Genomic DNA, 14,012 nt, shown 5'->3' with positions numbered 1-14,012 from the left:
CAAAACACTCCACTTTTGATCGTCTCTCCTCAAACACAGCACCATTGTCCTACTTCTGACTCTTTCTAATAAAAGAGGAAGGTGGAAGGCTCGTTCTTGTACATGCAAAATTAACACAAATCAAAACTGTTGCTGTTCTTTGATCCGTCCTGTATTCTGCTCTGTCAGCCTTCTTATTTCCCCACCGAGAGTGTTCGGCTCAGGGAGGATTACACGAGAGGGAAACCACTTACCACTTCCCATTTGATTAACACAATTTAAAGCCGCAATAATGTTCGGGGAAGTTCATTATGGGGGGAAATGCTCTGATGTGGGCTACCATGGTGTCTTGGGACCAGGGCTTTTTATTTAAAACGCAATCAAGCCCCAGTGGTGAGAGGATCTGCAAAATCCACCTAAGCTGGAGATGGTAGAATTGCCATTTAATGTAGGCAGACAAAAATCCCTTTCTTTTGTACAGCTCTTGGCAATGTATTCATACTGTTCACTAATACTTAGTGTGGCTTGTTCGGTTCAAAACCAGGAGAGGAAGAACCCTCCCCTAGAGGTGCTTACAGCCCAGAAGAAAAGAGGAACCGTCCAGGGGAACATGTGCCTGGCAGACACCAGGATATTATAGGGTGCATGAGAGCAGATACTGGGATGCCTGTCTGGGAAATCAGGGGAGACAACCCTGAGGAAGTAACATATAGATAAAAAGGGAGAGCCAGAGCTTTTTGTGCAGGGAAACACTGCATGTGCAGAGGTGGCTGAGCATCTGGCCTGTTAGTGAAGTGTGCCATAGGGCCTGTGCCTGGGCCAATGTAGGGAGGTGGCATATGAGAGGTGGGACTGGAAAAGATTCCCCCAGGATGCCAGCGTCCCTCTCTTGGGCTTAGTTGCAGTTAATGCAGAAGGTGCTGATTTGCTATACAAGGAAACCGCCAGAGCCCCCTTCCACACAGCAGAAACGGAGGCAGTATAGAGTCCAATGAGAGCACCCAAGTCATCTGAGCAGACGCAGGGTGAAAGCTCGAGTCCGAGCCTTTCTGGCCCTTGTTTTCCTGTTCTTGGGCTTGGTGAGGATCTGGGAAGGGCTGAGAAATGGAGAGGCTGAGAGCTTAAGTGCTTCCTACCGTAAGTGACACGTAACATCACATAAGTGACACGTAACATCCCTGTGCTCATTTCATTAGCCAATCAGGACACACGGTCCAGGTATAAAGAAGCACTTGACCCCAGACAAAGCTACAGGCAACTAGGAAATGCGGAAAGGGGGAGAAATAGTCTTTCCTAGGGAAAAGCACACCAACTAGTTATCTAAAACCCAATGATCAGCCCCGAAACCATACATACAAATAAAATTATTTGGACTGAGCAGTTTATGTTTATATATTTAGGAACCCAGGCTCTCTCTCTCTCTTTCTCTCTCTCTCTCTCTCTCCCTCCCTCTTTCTCCCTCTCTCTTTCTCTGTAAGACATGAATTTGAGAGTGTGGTAAGCATGGGGGATTGCATGGAAGGAATTGAGGGAGAAAAGAGAAAGGGAAAGTTATATTAATTATATTTTAATTTAAAATTTTAAATATTTACAGAATATACAAAGGAGTTGCCCAGGAATGCCACATACCCTCTGTTGGGCTGACTCAGTTCCTCTGCAATGGAGGTGAAATTCTCTGACAAGCAACTTCTCCCAGAAGTCTCTGGCCTAGGGGATGGATGGAAACTTCTCTATTGGAACTACCGTGTTTGCATTCAGAGGCAACTGACCCTCCAAAACATACAAACACACAAACAAACCCTCGCCTCTAGGCTGATTGTGTATCCTGGCTGTTGAGACAGGGTCACAAAGGGTGTGATATGATGTGTTCGAGTCTCTGATGACTGAGTATATCCCCGGAGGGTGCTAGAGCCAGGTCATGTAGTGGTTCCACCTGTCAATCTATAAGGACTCTCCATGCTGACGTCATACTGGCTACACCAGGGTCTGTTCCCCGAGTTAGTGTGTCAGGTCCTTCTTTCCTCTTGTCCTCCTGGACACTTGCTTTCTTGAGGAGAGCCATTCTGGTTGGGATGACAGAATTCTACTGTAGATCTGATCTGCAGTTCCTTTACTCTTAAAGATCTTGAACATGGTTTTCTCTTTTGTTGTTATTGTTGGTTGCTTTTCCTCCTCATGCACTGAAGAGTGTCACTCACGCTGAGCAAATAGGCCAGAGTCAGATGTGCTCTCAGAACGAAACTACAAGGGGGGTGAGGGAGAGTCAACGAGTAAGACAGAGGCACATCCTGTATGTGGACGGAAATGCCATAATGAAACCCATGACATTGTGAAGTCAGTATAGGCTAAGAAAAGTAAAATCATGTTTTCATAAAATAAATGCAGAATGTCTCGGTTAACTCCGTTTGTCAAAATGCTGATGACAGCAGGAGAGAGGCTGGCATCACGAGTAGGGGCTCCAGAGGAAGGGCAAAGAGCTTTGGAGGCCATGGGGAGGAGCCCCAGTTCCTGCCTTCAGCCTCCCCACCCCCACACTCCTGTGCCCGTTAAGGGAGAGAAATACCAGGCTCTTTGCCATTGGCCCAGCACAACAATGGCAGACGAAGCATTTGTTTTAAGCAAGCACAGATTGTCTGATTACTGGATTCGAACCAAATAATTTACGTGGAAGCTGGTGACCTTAGGAATCAGACACCTGGAATCACCTGGGCTTTGCTCTGTCACTCTGAGGTGGGAGAGCAGAACAGGCTGGAGGGCTGTTGAGGCTTCCGCGGTATCTCCTAGCTCGGGGGAGTGAGCTTTCCCATCCTGTAGAGCCTGTCACCGGCGACCTTAGGAAGGTACTTCATGTCCCTCTTGCAGGCAGAAGACACATCTGTAATTAGCCTCCGCTGTCTCTAGTAGAGCTGGGGGAGGAGGGCCTGCACCTGCTGTCGGCCACCTGGGCAGAGCACTGAGATGGGAACTCCATTGACAAGCCCCGAGTCTGTGGGGGAGGCTCACCCGCCAGGGCTTTAATAAACTCTTTTCTTGCAGCGCTCACACCTGGTGACCTTTACCCTCTGCAGGGGGCTTCTCCTGCGACTCCTGTGCTATTTATTCCCAGCCGTGAGGATCCTGGGCAGAAAGATGGAGAGACCTGTGGCAAGTTGACAGACAGTTGAGATGTTGAAGTACCCAGCCCAGCCACATTTTCCCTTCGGAGAATAGAGATAGCATCGCTACTTGAATCTGCGGTTCCTCTGTTCCTCTCCCCTTCCCTTCCTCTGCTTGAGTGATGCTAGTCTCCTTGCTTGCTTTCATTTATTTGATTTTTCATCTGTGTTGGTCAAGGGCACAAGTGGATCACGGTCTTGTGGCTTGGACTCTGGAGGTGCAAGCGGGAGGAGTCCTCATGGATGGGTGTGTCACCGCCTTGTTCCAGACTCTTCATTCTTGTCCTCAAAGCTCCCTCCAGGGGGGGCAGGGAAGGCACCTTGTCCTCCTGCCCGCGGAGGAAGCTGCTCAGGGTCACACAGGAGCAGTGACTTGCGGCAGCATCCAGAGCGCACTAAGATTCCCATGAATCTGCTTGCTTGGGTTGTTATTAATATTTGACAAACACTGAGTCGCTGCCCTGTACCAGGCGTCTCTCCAGGGGTGGTGGGAGGTGGCTAGGCAAACACAATGATGTCTGCAGGAGACTTCCAGCCTGTGCTCCTTCCCTGACTGACTCTGAAGTCTAGTACTGTGTGCTGTACCTTCCTTCTCTTCCCTTCTATTCTTCCATTTTTTTCTTCCTTTGTCTCCTTTCCTTTCTCTTCCTCTTTCTTTCCTATTAAGTCAAGGAGGGTGGGTCCCAATTCACCGCCACTACTGTCTCCGCCTTTTCTCTCTTTCCTTCATAATGATTTCAATAGCTTTTGATACAGTGCACCAAAGGCTTTTCTTACATGGGAACAAAAGGTGAAGTGTTAATATGATTTTATTTGGGCTCAGATTGGATAAGGAAGACCTTTTGTTTCTACCTCCCATCTTCAAGTCAGCACTGGTTAATTAAATTGAGCCTGCGGAAAGTGACCCCTTGGGGGGGGAGGGGAGCTCCTGATAATATAATGTGCCTTAATCAAATATAGGCAATAAATAAACAAGCAAGAAAAGAGCTATTCTGCAAAGCAGCATTCTAGCAACTTCAAGATGAGAGCCCTTGATGGAAAGGTAATTTGGGTGAAAGCGCACACTTAGATAATGAGCAGCAAAGGCCCTGCAAACCTGGCCACACCCGACAGGCTCATCACTGCTCTGAGCAGCCGTGCTCGAGGGCTAGAACTGCTCAGCAAGACCACCAGGAAGCTTGCAGTCACAGGAGGGCTGCCCGGTTTCTTTCAGCACATGCCTCACCTGGCCACAAGGGGGCACAGAAGAGTCATCATTTTCCTCTGCAAGGCGCGGCAGACCTGTGAGGGGTGGGGGGGGGGGGTGGGGGGGGGGACTCACCTTGGGGCCAGGTGTGGCTGACGAATTGATTATTTCCTGGGTTGGGCTTGGGTGAATGGAAAGGGACCAAAACATCTGCCTGCTTGAGGGAAGAGAGTCAGTTTGGAGCTAAATCTGAAAACTATGCCAGACGTACAGTGTTTCCTGGGGCACAGGGAGGAAACGGCAAGGCAGCCTGGCTGAGCGATGGTGTGGGCAGAGGAGGTTCCAAAATGTACTTGCTCCGAGATTATAAGCGGCTTGCTTAACCTTTTTAAACTCCGTTTTCGTATCCATAAAATGAGGCTAATGATCTCGCTTTCTAAGGTTGCTGAGTGTTCAGAAGTAGACATTTGAGTGAAAAGAAGAGGTGCCCAGGACAGGGCAGTTATTCTGTGGTTCTGTCCATTCCCCTACTCCAACGAAACCTAAACACGTGCTAGCTTCAGGGAAACCAGGCATCGCACGTACACTGCTTCTTGCACTTGTGCATTTGCAAGAAGTTCTAATTAAATACCTAATTTCATCTAACTTATCTGTGATGATGCTAATTCATTCATTCATTCATTCATTTGTTCATAACTATTGAGATCTCACTCAGGCTTAGGTAGGTATTGCAGAGCATGGAACGGAGAGCAGAAGCAAACCCAGTGTATATGTCTGGGGCTTCAGTCAGTGCCGACCAACGGGACTTTATGCAGTTGTTGAACTATCTCCAATCTGGGCTTTCCAACATGGCAATAGCCACCACATGGGATTATGAGCACTTGAAAGGTGGCCGGTTTTAGATTTCATTTCAGTTCATTTAAATGTAAATAGGCATGCCTAACAGCCATGGGATCATATAGGACAAGCCCGGAGGAGGATCAATGTGAAAATGATTATCACGGAGTTCAGCATACAGTCAGCACTCAAGGAGTGCTGTGGCCCCAGTACCTAGTGCGTAGCTCTGTTGCTGCTTGGCCATCCCAAGTAGATTCCAGACAGTCTTGGCAGGATTTTGCATGCAGTTAGACTACTTTAAATGCCTCTTAAATTAAGACACAAAGTGGTGTACAAAGCAAATGTACTTTGAAGCTAATCTGAATTGAATTTAAGTTGTGGCTCTGTCAGTCCCTGGCTACATGACTTGAGCAGTTTGCTTGCTCTGTCTGAGTCTGAACCTCTTCTTTTGATACCTGGGGTGTTGATGGCCATTGCATAGGAGTGGTTGGGAAGGCTAAGGGTCCTGCAGAAAATGAGCTCAGCAGAGATCAGAACCATTGTGGCCTTCAGACACGAGGCATCCAGCCCAGAGCCAAGCAATGATGTTTCTCTGGGCTCGTTCAGCCTTCCTCCCAGCTCTGGGACTCGGCTGTGCTGGTTTCCCTGACAGGTCTAGGATTGAGCACCAGATTCTTTCACTTGGAATACTCTTGGAATGTTGGCTCTAAGGAGAGAGGCTGATTCTTTCAGTGGTGTCGGGAACAGAGAGACTAAGGACCATGAGCCCCAGCAGAAGCTGCTCAGCAGGAGGAAGGAATACAGCCAACAAATGCAAGACACACTGAGAACAAGGCACAGAGAGGAAAGGAAGCAAGCCAACATGGTTCTGTGCTCTAGTTGGCCTTGAGACCCTGCTATGACACTGCCTGGTCACCGGAGATGGCGTCTCTGTCCTCCTCAGAAGGACCTTGCCCTTGCTGTTCCAGTGCATCTGGGCTGGTTCTCCCTTGTTTACAAATTCTAAGACTGCAGCCAACCTGGCACCTCCCCTTACGGCTGTTCGCTTACATCCCCACCTTGAACTTTTCTTGTGTTCTCTTCCCACATCTGCCATGAGATGGCTCAGAACTTTAAATGGCTTCAGGGTTGGGGAGGGGGAGGAGATGCTAAATCTCTGGGAGTTAATTAGTGCGGTTGGACTTGTTTCCTGTAATATTTATGAGACATTGCCTCAGGACAATTCAGGAGCAAAATAGCAAATGCAGGTGTCTCTGAAGTGGCTCTTTAGGAGAAAGCCCACTGCTGTGAGCATGTTGAACCAGGAGATAGGGGCATAGTTTCAAAATCCTCACTGTGTGGACTTGGAAGAGGTTGGCATTCCTGTCTACCTTTCCTAAGAAGGCAGATGGACCAAAGGGTAGACGTTTCACCATGTTTCCAGACTAAGGTGACAATGTGGCTTGTTTCAGACCTGAAGCAAGGCCTGTGGAGCTGAGATCTGGCAACCCTGGCTGCATTCTGGTCTCAGGCTTGCTCTCAGACCTTGGGTATATCATATCTCACATCTTCTGCTCCTTCGAGTCCCCATTTATAAAGCAGAGATAAAAATATCTGCCCTTCTGACCTCACAGATAGGAAATTAGATTAGAGATGTGAGACCTGGCAAGGCACTGTGTAGCTGCAAGGTGCTAGTATTGTTTTTTTCTTATATAACCTTAAAAATCTCATTACCACAGTGATACATGCTTAGTGGAGAACGCTGAGACAATGCAGATAAGAAACTGATGGGAAGAAAAAATGTCCCGATTCTCGCCACCTAGGGACAACTGCTGTAACTCACCTAATGGGGCATCCTTCTGAGATCTACATCAGTTGGCTTGAAATTTTGTGCTATTCTGCAATCTGAATGTTCAGATAATAATGTGTAATCACCCACCAGAGATGGAACTTGAGGGATTTCCTCTCTATATTTGGAGCTCTAAGCCTCTCTGGTGCTGTTCAAGGTGTTTTCTCTCATCTCCCAAAGATTCAGTATGAATACTTTAGACTCCCAGTGCAGCCTCCCTCAGAAGGGGTAATTGCGGCTCAGGGTCTGGAGAAGGTGGCTGTATGAAGTTGCCATGACACGGTCCCTGATGCCAATCCTTGAATGAAAGAAAGAAAGACTTGTTTTGGCTCATGGTCTCAGAAGGCTCACTGGGGACATTTTGTCAGGGAAGCCGTGACAGGTCAGAACAGCTCACATCGTGTTTGCCCAGAAACAGAGAAAAGAAAACAGGAAAAGGCCAAGACAAGATATAGCCTATAGATCTGCCACGAGCGACTTACCTCCTCCATTTAGGCCACCTCCCACTTTTACTACCTCACCATAGTGGATATGAACCTATCAAAGGATTAATCCATTGATTATGCCCAAGACTTCATGTTCTAAATGTCTTTGACACACAATCACAGACACACCTGGAGGTATGATTTAGCTCTCAATCCAACTGGATTAGCAATGAAGGTTCACCATCATGGCAGGTTAGAAAACCAGGCCCTCGGTGCTTTGTGGGTAAAGAGGAAATCTTGCCTATCCCACAGAGGACAACTCCTGGGAGACAGGTGTTGGGAGTGTTGGTTCTAAGATGTGGTAAGACACAAGTCAAGTGTGACACACATCCCTGAAGTCACCTAGATCTCTGAAAGTAAGAAGGGTTGAGGCACGAAACTGAGCAGCATCCTCGCATGCCCTGTCCCAGGTCACCCTGGGCCAGGTTTGGTACTGAAAGTGTGATGTTTCTGTCCCCCGACTTAAGACCAAGATGGCACTGGCAGGGATGGAGACTAGAGAGATTGCAGTAGCCGCTGATCAGTGGACCAGCATGGCTGCTCTCAGGGTATTGATGGATGATCCTTGTCAGCAGTGTCTGATTCTCCCCTGACGTTTTCTCCATGGAGAACTGGATTGGCCATGTTTCCTGACATGCATTAAGTTGCTGAGATTTCTGGATAAGTCTGGAGAGGCTGTAGGAGGCTGGAAGGGTTTTACTACTAATTTTGAAGGTGGAGTGATTAAGCAACTCATACGTAAAACATAATGATATTGCTATCTGTAATGAGCCAGATTGTGTCTCCCTCCAAAAGACTATCATGCCAAGGGTCGTAAAATTATGTCATCATGGATTTTAGGGTGAACTTAAACCCAATGACAGACACCCTTAGAAAATAAGCATATGGAAGAAGGGGCGGGGGGACCCACTAGTAACCTCTCTCACCAAAGCTCAAGAGGTCAATGTTCAGAAAAATCACAGACCCACATCATGGAGCAAAATGCAGAAGCTGGAGCAGAGACTCCACTAATATGATATCTACACAAGAGCCTGGCTCTGCCAGGTCCAGCCTGGCTCTGCCCTGCCCAGTCTTGTTGCCAGAGGCTTGTGGGATGCAAGCTTCCGTTGGGTTGATTTTTGTCAAGGCAGCCAGAGTTGATTTCTGTTGCTCACAACTCCAAATATCTAGTAGCAGAGATGGTCCTTTTCAAGGCCCTTGACCTCCACTAAGGACATAGAGAAAACTTCCTGGCCCATTATGTGGGCGAGACCACTGAGGCCTGGAAAGGCTCCTACTTCAAACTACTTGTGAGTGTGAGGGCCTCTTTCATGAAAAGCCTTTCCATCTGCCTCCCACCCAGCCTACTGGAGGCAGAAAACAAAGCATCCGGATTTCTTCTCCAGGCTGGGTGACACACCATAGTCTGCAGAAAACCTCTGTACAGTCTTTACAGCCAACCAGCAAAGCAAGCTGAGCAAGGTGTCGGCCTGTGCGTTACCTTGATGCAGGAGAAGGAGTCAGAACAGCCTTGTGTTGCTGGAGAGGTGGCAACTGAGTTCTTTTCAGCATGATTTAGGGCTGATGTGAGAGAGAAGGTTGATTTCCTTCTGAAGCCGCTCCCTCCCAGCTGTCAGGAGAAACCTGGAGATGTGGGCTTCTCAGGAGACCCCCTCCGACAGTTTCTATGGAGCTGAGGGTTTTCTGGGCCCCAAATGAATCTCTTAAGGCACTCTTGAAAGTCGGCCATAAAGACACAGGCATAGACTGAGTTGCCTGCAAGTACTCTGAAATGGAATACGATCTCTTCATGGTTTAGAAAATTAAAAATGACTGAGACACTGTGCTATTGATTTTCTCTCCTTCGTCTCACACCGCTGGGTGAATAAATTATTCTTGGAGGTTTTGTACAAATTACCCAATAAAGTCACAGCAATGTGTCTGGTAAATGTGGTCTCTTCTGGTTCCAAGGCAGAGACTGCTAAGTGGGAACAGACTGTCTGGGTCATGGGATTCAGTTCACTCACTTCCTGGGTGTGGACACGGGGGACTGACCCGGGGGTCACAGAGTACATTGGTGGTGAGTGGAGTTCAGAATGGTGAGCTGAAACGCTCTGTCTCTCTATCTTCAGAGGACTAGAAGGCAAAGTCTTTGAGACAGTTCCTGACTTGACTCCACTCAGCGTCTCCAGACAGTTAGACATCTAGTCAAACTATTCTGGGTGTGTCTGTGAGGGAACTTTGTGACTAACTGTGCTAAAGCCAGTAGGTGTGCGCAAAGCAGAGGACCCTCAATAATTTGGCTGGCTTCAAGCAGTCAGCTGACAACTAATGAACAAGAAAGTCTAGTGAGAGGAAGCCTTCTGCTACCTACTTTCCACTGGGATGTGTGTCGTTCAGTATCAACACCAGCTCTCCTTGGCTCTTGAACCTGCTGGCTTTCAGGTTAGTGTGAGACACTGGTGCTGGCACTACCCAGCCTCCATAACTACAGCCACAGGAGTCAGCCTTCACACCCTGTTACCTACAAAAAACCCCCAAACACACATATTCTAGGACAAATACAGTCCATATACATTGGAGGAGAAAGGAACTTTTGAAGGAACTAAAAGAAATATTTGTTGTTCTCATCTGAATGTTCCCATCTGTCATTTCCAGGTGGTTGGTTTAGACTGCAGGGGTTCTCAACTTGTGGGTCATGACCCCTTTGGCAAAACTCTGTCTCCAAAAATATTTACATCACCATCCATAACAGTAACAAATTTATAGTTATGAAGGAACAATGCAAATAATTTTATGGTTGGGGTGTCTCAACATAATATGAGGAAGTAGTTTTCAAGGGTCTCAGCATTAGGAAGGTGGAGAACTGGCTTAGAGACTAGAGCCAATGAAACGGCTATGCTGTCTTTTCCAACTCCCTCGGTAGCTAAAGTTAGGAGTTGCTATTGCTTTATAATAGTCCTTCTGCTTTGCCCGCCTTGTGGGCTTTTTCCAATTCTGTCTTTTTGTAGGGTTTTTGTTTGTTTGTTTGTTTGTTTGTCTGGTTGGTTGGTTTTAGCTCACTGTGTCTCAAGCAGTGCTAAATTTACATACAAGGAACTATGGGAATCTGCACATAGAAATTCCACTCTGTTGCTTTGTAAAAACCCAATCAGCTTGGGTCATGTTGGTTCCTGGATTAGCTGGGATGGGAGTAGCTGCTGCCTTTTCAGCCAGTTTCTGTGTCCTAGGTTCACCACAATCCCTACTAGGCTCAAACAATTCCCTGAGTTGGATCTAGAATGTTCCTCAAAAGCCCTTAGCCTCAAGCCTGGGGCACTATAGGGAGGTATAGACTAGTGGGACACAGTGAGGCCACGGGACTGTGAAGAGGACATCAGGACCCTGGATCCTTCCTATCTGTCCTTCCCTTCCTAGATGCCATGGCAATCTTGATAACTGGGGAGGGTGTAGGGGCATGGGTGGGGTGGGAAGAGGTGGGGGTTAAACCGAAACAAATTATCTACCCCACCCCACCAAATAGCTGGACTACATTTCCCAGAACTCTCTGTAGTTGGGCAAGACCATGTGACAGAGCTCTAGCAAATGGAATGAGTGTGGGTGTGGTTGGCGTTCAGACCTGGCTTCTCTTTTCTTCTTCTTTCAGCCAATGAGTAAATGAGATTCTGTGGTTATGAAAGGAGCTTTGATCTCCCAGTCCCTGTGGAAATGACGCCAGCAAGGAATGTAATACCTTTGCTGTCTTAGCCACTGAGATTTGGGGATTAATTTATTTTATTAAGTATCTACTCCTTAGTTGAAAGTAGCAGCGGCAACCGCAGAAATGTGTTAGGTTCCTTTTCTGTGTTAGGCACTGCCTGTAATCACACGTGTATTGTCACACTAAGTCACCACAGGCCTGGGAGGAGGTAGGATGATTATTTTGACTTAACAGTAAGGAAAATGGAGGTTCGTTCACTTGTCCAGCACCACACAGCCACGCAGTAGACCTTTGTGGCAGGGCTATTCTGAAACAAAGAATCATGGGAAGCAGAGAACATCCAAAACAGAGTAAAATGTGCTTCCCTGGGCCAGAGGCTGAGGCAGCCATGACTATGGAACATGAGATACAGTAAGAATAGGGCAGACGGATGCTGCCCTCACCAAGCTTGTCTTGCTGTGAAGGTTGGACACTTGGGAGCTTAAGGACGCCCTCTCCAAGACTCCGACATCTCTGATGCATAATTTGGAGCCTGGGGCTATGAGGTGGTCCCTGGAAACATCAATGGGGAGCCTTCCTGCTGGTGCTTCTGTGGGCCACTGAGTAGGAGCTCCAGGCTGAGGCAGTAGCCCTGGCCATGGGGGGCTTCCTTGAGTCTGGGGGAACACCTGCAGAGGACAAATGAGGATTCAATGACAAGTGAAATTGGAAGAGAGTTTGCTGCCGCAGCAGGTCCCACTGACCCAGCATGCGCTCTCCTGCTGCCAGAGAAAGCAGGACGAAGCAGGGCTGGCAACTGACTTCTGGAAGGTTCCCTTCAACCTCTGGGGAGCTTTAGCTAGGCCATAGGTGGGGTGCTCCACCCCTGCTGTCTCTGTTTCATGAATGTCTCAAGAAGCACTCAGGCCAGGCATTGCATCAGGTGCTGGCAAAACCAGCCTGCAGGGCCGTGGGGCCATGGGCTGGCCTCATTTCTTGCATAGGCAGCCAGAAGGTCAAGGGACTAGACCAGCAAGGTCCTTTCAGTTCTAAGGAAGAAGGAAGCCTAGGTGAGGGAGTCCAGGTGGGGATGGCCAGGGAAGGGACGATCAAAGAGCTGACAGATGAGTTGACCACAACACATGACATATAGCAGAATGTCTACTAGGTTGAAGGGACAGAGAGATAGTTGGTTTTGATTACCAGTGTGACTAGATTTAGGATCACCTGGGAACTGGATGGGGTGGACACACCTCGAAGTGTGTCCATGAGGACATTTCCATAGAGAATTAACAGGATGCAGATCCATCCTGAATGTGAGCATTGCCACCCTATAAGTAGGTAGTCCATGAAAAATATAAAAAGGATGAAAGAGAACCTTTCACAAACTCTACCATCTCTTCCTCTCTGCTCTCTGTCAAGAAATGAATTAATCCCACCATAGGTTCCCACTGCCATGGGGCTCTGTCTGACTGGGCGGGGCCAAGTGATGATGGACTAACATCTCTGAAACCATGAGCCGCAACAAAGAATTCTGCCCTGTGGGTTGTTTTCAGGCAAGTTGGTCACAACGACAAGAATATACATCAAGAACAAAAGTCTTGTGCTGGGAGGAACTGGCTAGAAATGAGTTTGGAGTTTGAATGGCAGAGAGGAAACCAGCGGGGCTGGAGGAGCACAAACTACGAACCACATCAGAGAAGAGGCAGATCCTGGGTAGGAGGGAGCCCTGGCCTCCCTTGGCGAGGAAATGTCTAGCAGGCTGCTCGGTGTCAGTCCTCTACTACCAGCATTAGGGGCTGGGTGAGGCAGGCGCAAGAGCAGCCTTGGTGATGGGGGATGGGGAGTCTGTCGAGGATCTCAGAGTAGGTGTCTCAACTTCAAACTAGTCGGTCTTGAGTATTTAATAAAACTTAGGCTCCATTTTTTTCTTTTCACCCGTGAAGGGGAAAACACAGCAAATCCACCCTTCGCAATGCAGTAGAGAGTTCTGAGGCCCAACCTAGGGTAGCACAGTGCTCATCTTCACCGTGAGCCCTTGTTTTGTCTCATACTAGGACAGTTTACTGAGGGGAGGTTTTGATTTCCACAGTCCTTTGGGATGATGGCAGCCTTGAAGCATCACGGGGTTCCTGGAAGCTGGGCTGCTTCTTTCTCACCATTCTCTGCTCTGAGGTTCAGAACTCTCTTCACCCCATTCTCCCAGTAAAGACAGTGGTCCCAGACTTTCTGACGGCCCCATGGCTGGGGATCAGAAGATCAGCTCTGGAGCCTAAGGTCCCATTGCTAACTGGCCTCTGAGAATTTTCTCCTTCCATCATTGAACGCCCCAAGCTCTGCTCATGTAGCTTACTCTTCCCTGTCCTCAAGGGACACCCAGACCTTTGTGTTGCCTCATTCTTTCCTTAAAGGCATGTGGCTGATCTTGCTGCTTATTTTCTGAGCATCCTTCAGCTTATTAAGGCCAGGCACATCTGTGAATTATCTGAACAACTACCACAATGCTATCTCTGTAACTGTCCCTCTCATACCACTGCATCAGCCAAGGCTTTGATAGAATGAAGCAAACTAGTTCCATGCCAGGGCTGGGACCAGCTCCTAGAGCTCTGGTTTGTATTCAGCTTCCCAATGGGATACTACTGGTTCCAGGGAAAGCAGAATGCACGTGGAATTTGGTTGATTCCATTTGGGGTGGAAATGGATTTTAGGCCCGGAAGCAGAATATGGTGTCTCTGCATTCTCAATCTTAGAGCCATCTCCATCTGCACGCTTCAGTTCAATCATTGACAGCCTCGCTCTCATGACCAGTGCCGAGGGAAAGCCCATCCAGGATGCACAGCGCAGGACTCCACAGACAAAACCATTACAGCATCTCTTGCTTGCC

The sequence above is a fragment of the Mus caroli genome, unplaced genomic scaffold, assembly GCF_978045245.1.
Source record: "Mus caroli unplaced genomic scaffold, Mus_caroli_1 scaffold_10, whole genome shotgun sequence".
In the NCBI taxonomy this organism is placed as follows: Eukaryota; Metazoa; Chordata; class Mammalia; order Rodentia; family Muridae; genus Mus; species Mus caroli.
Note: the sequence above shows the minus strand (reverse complement) of the source record.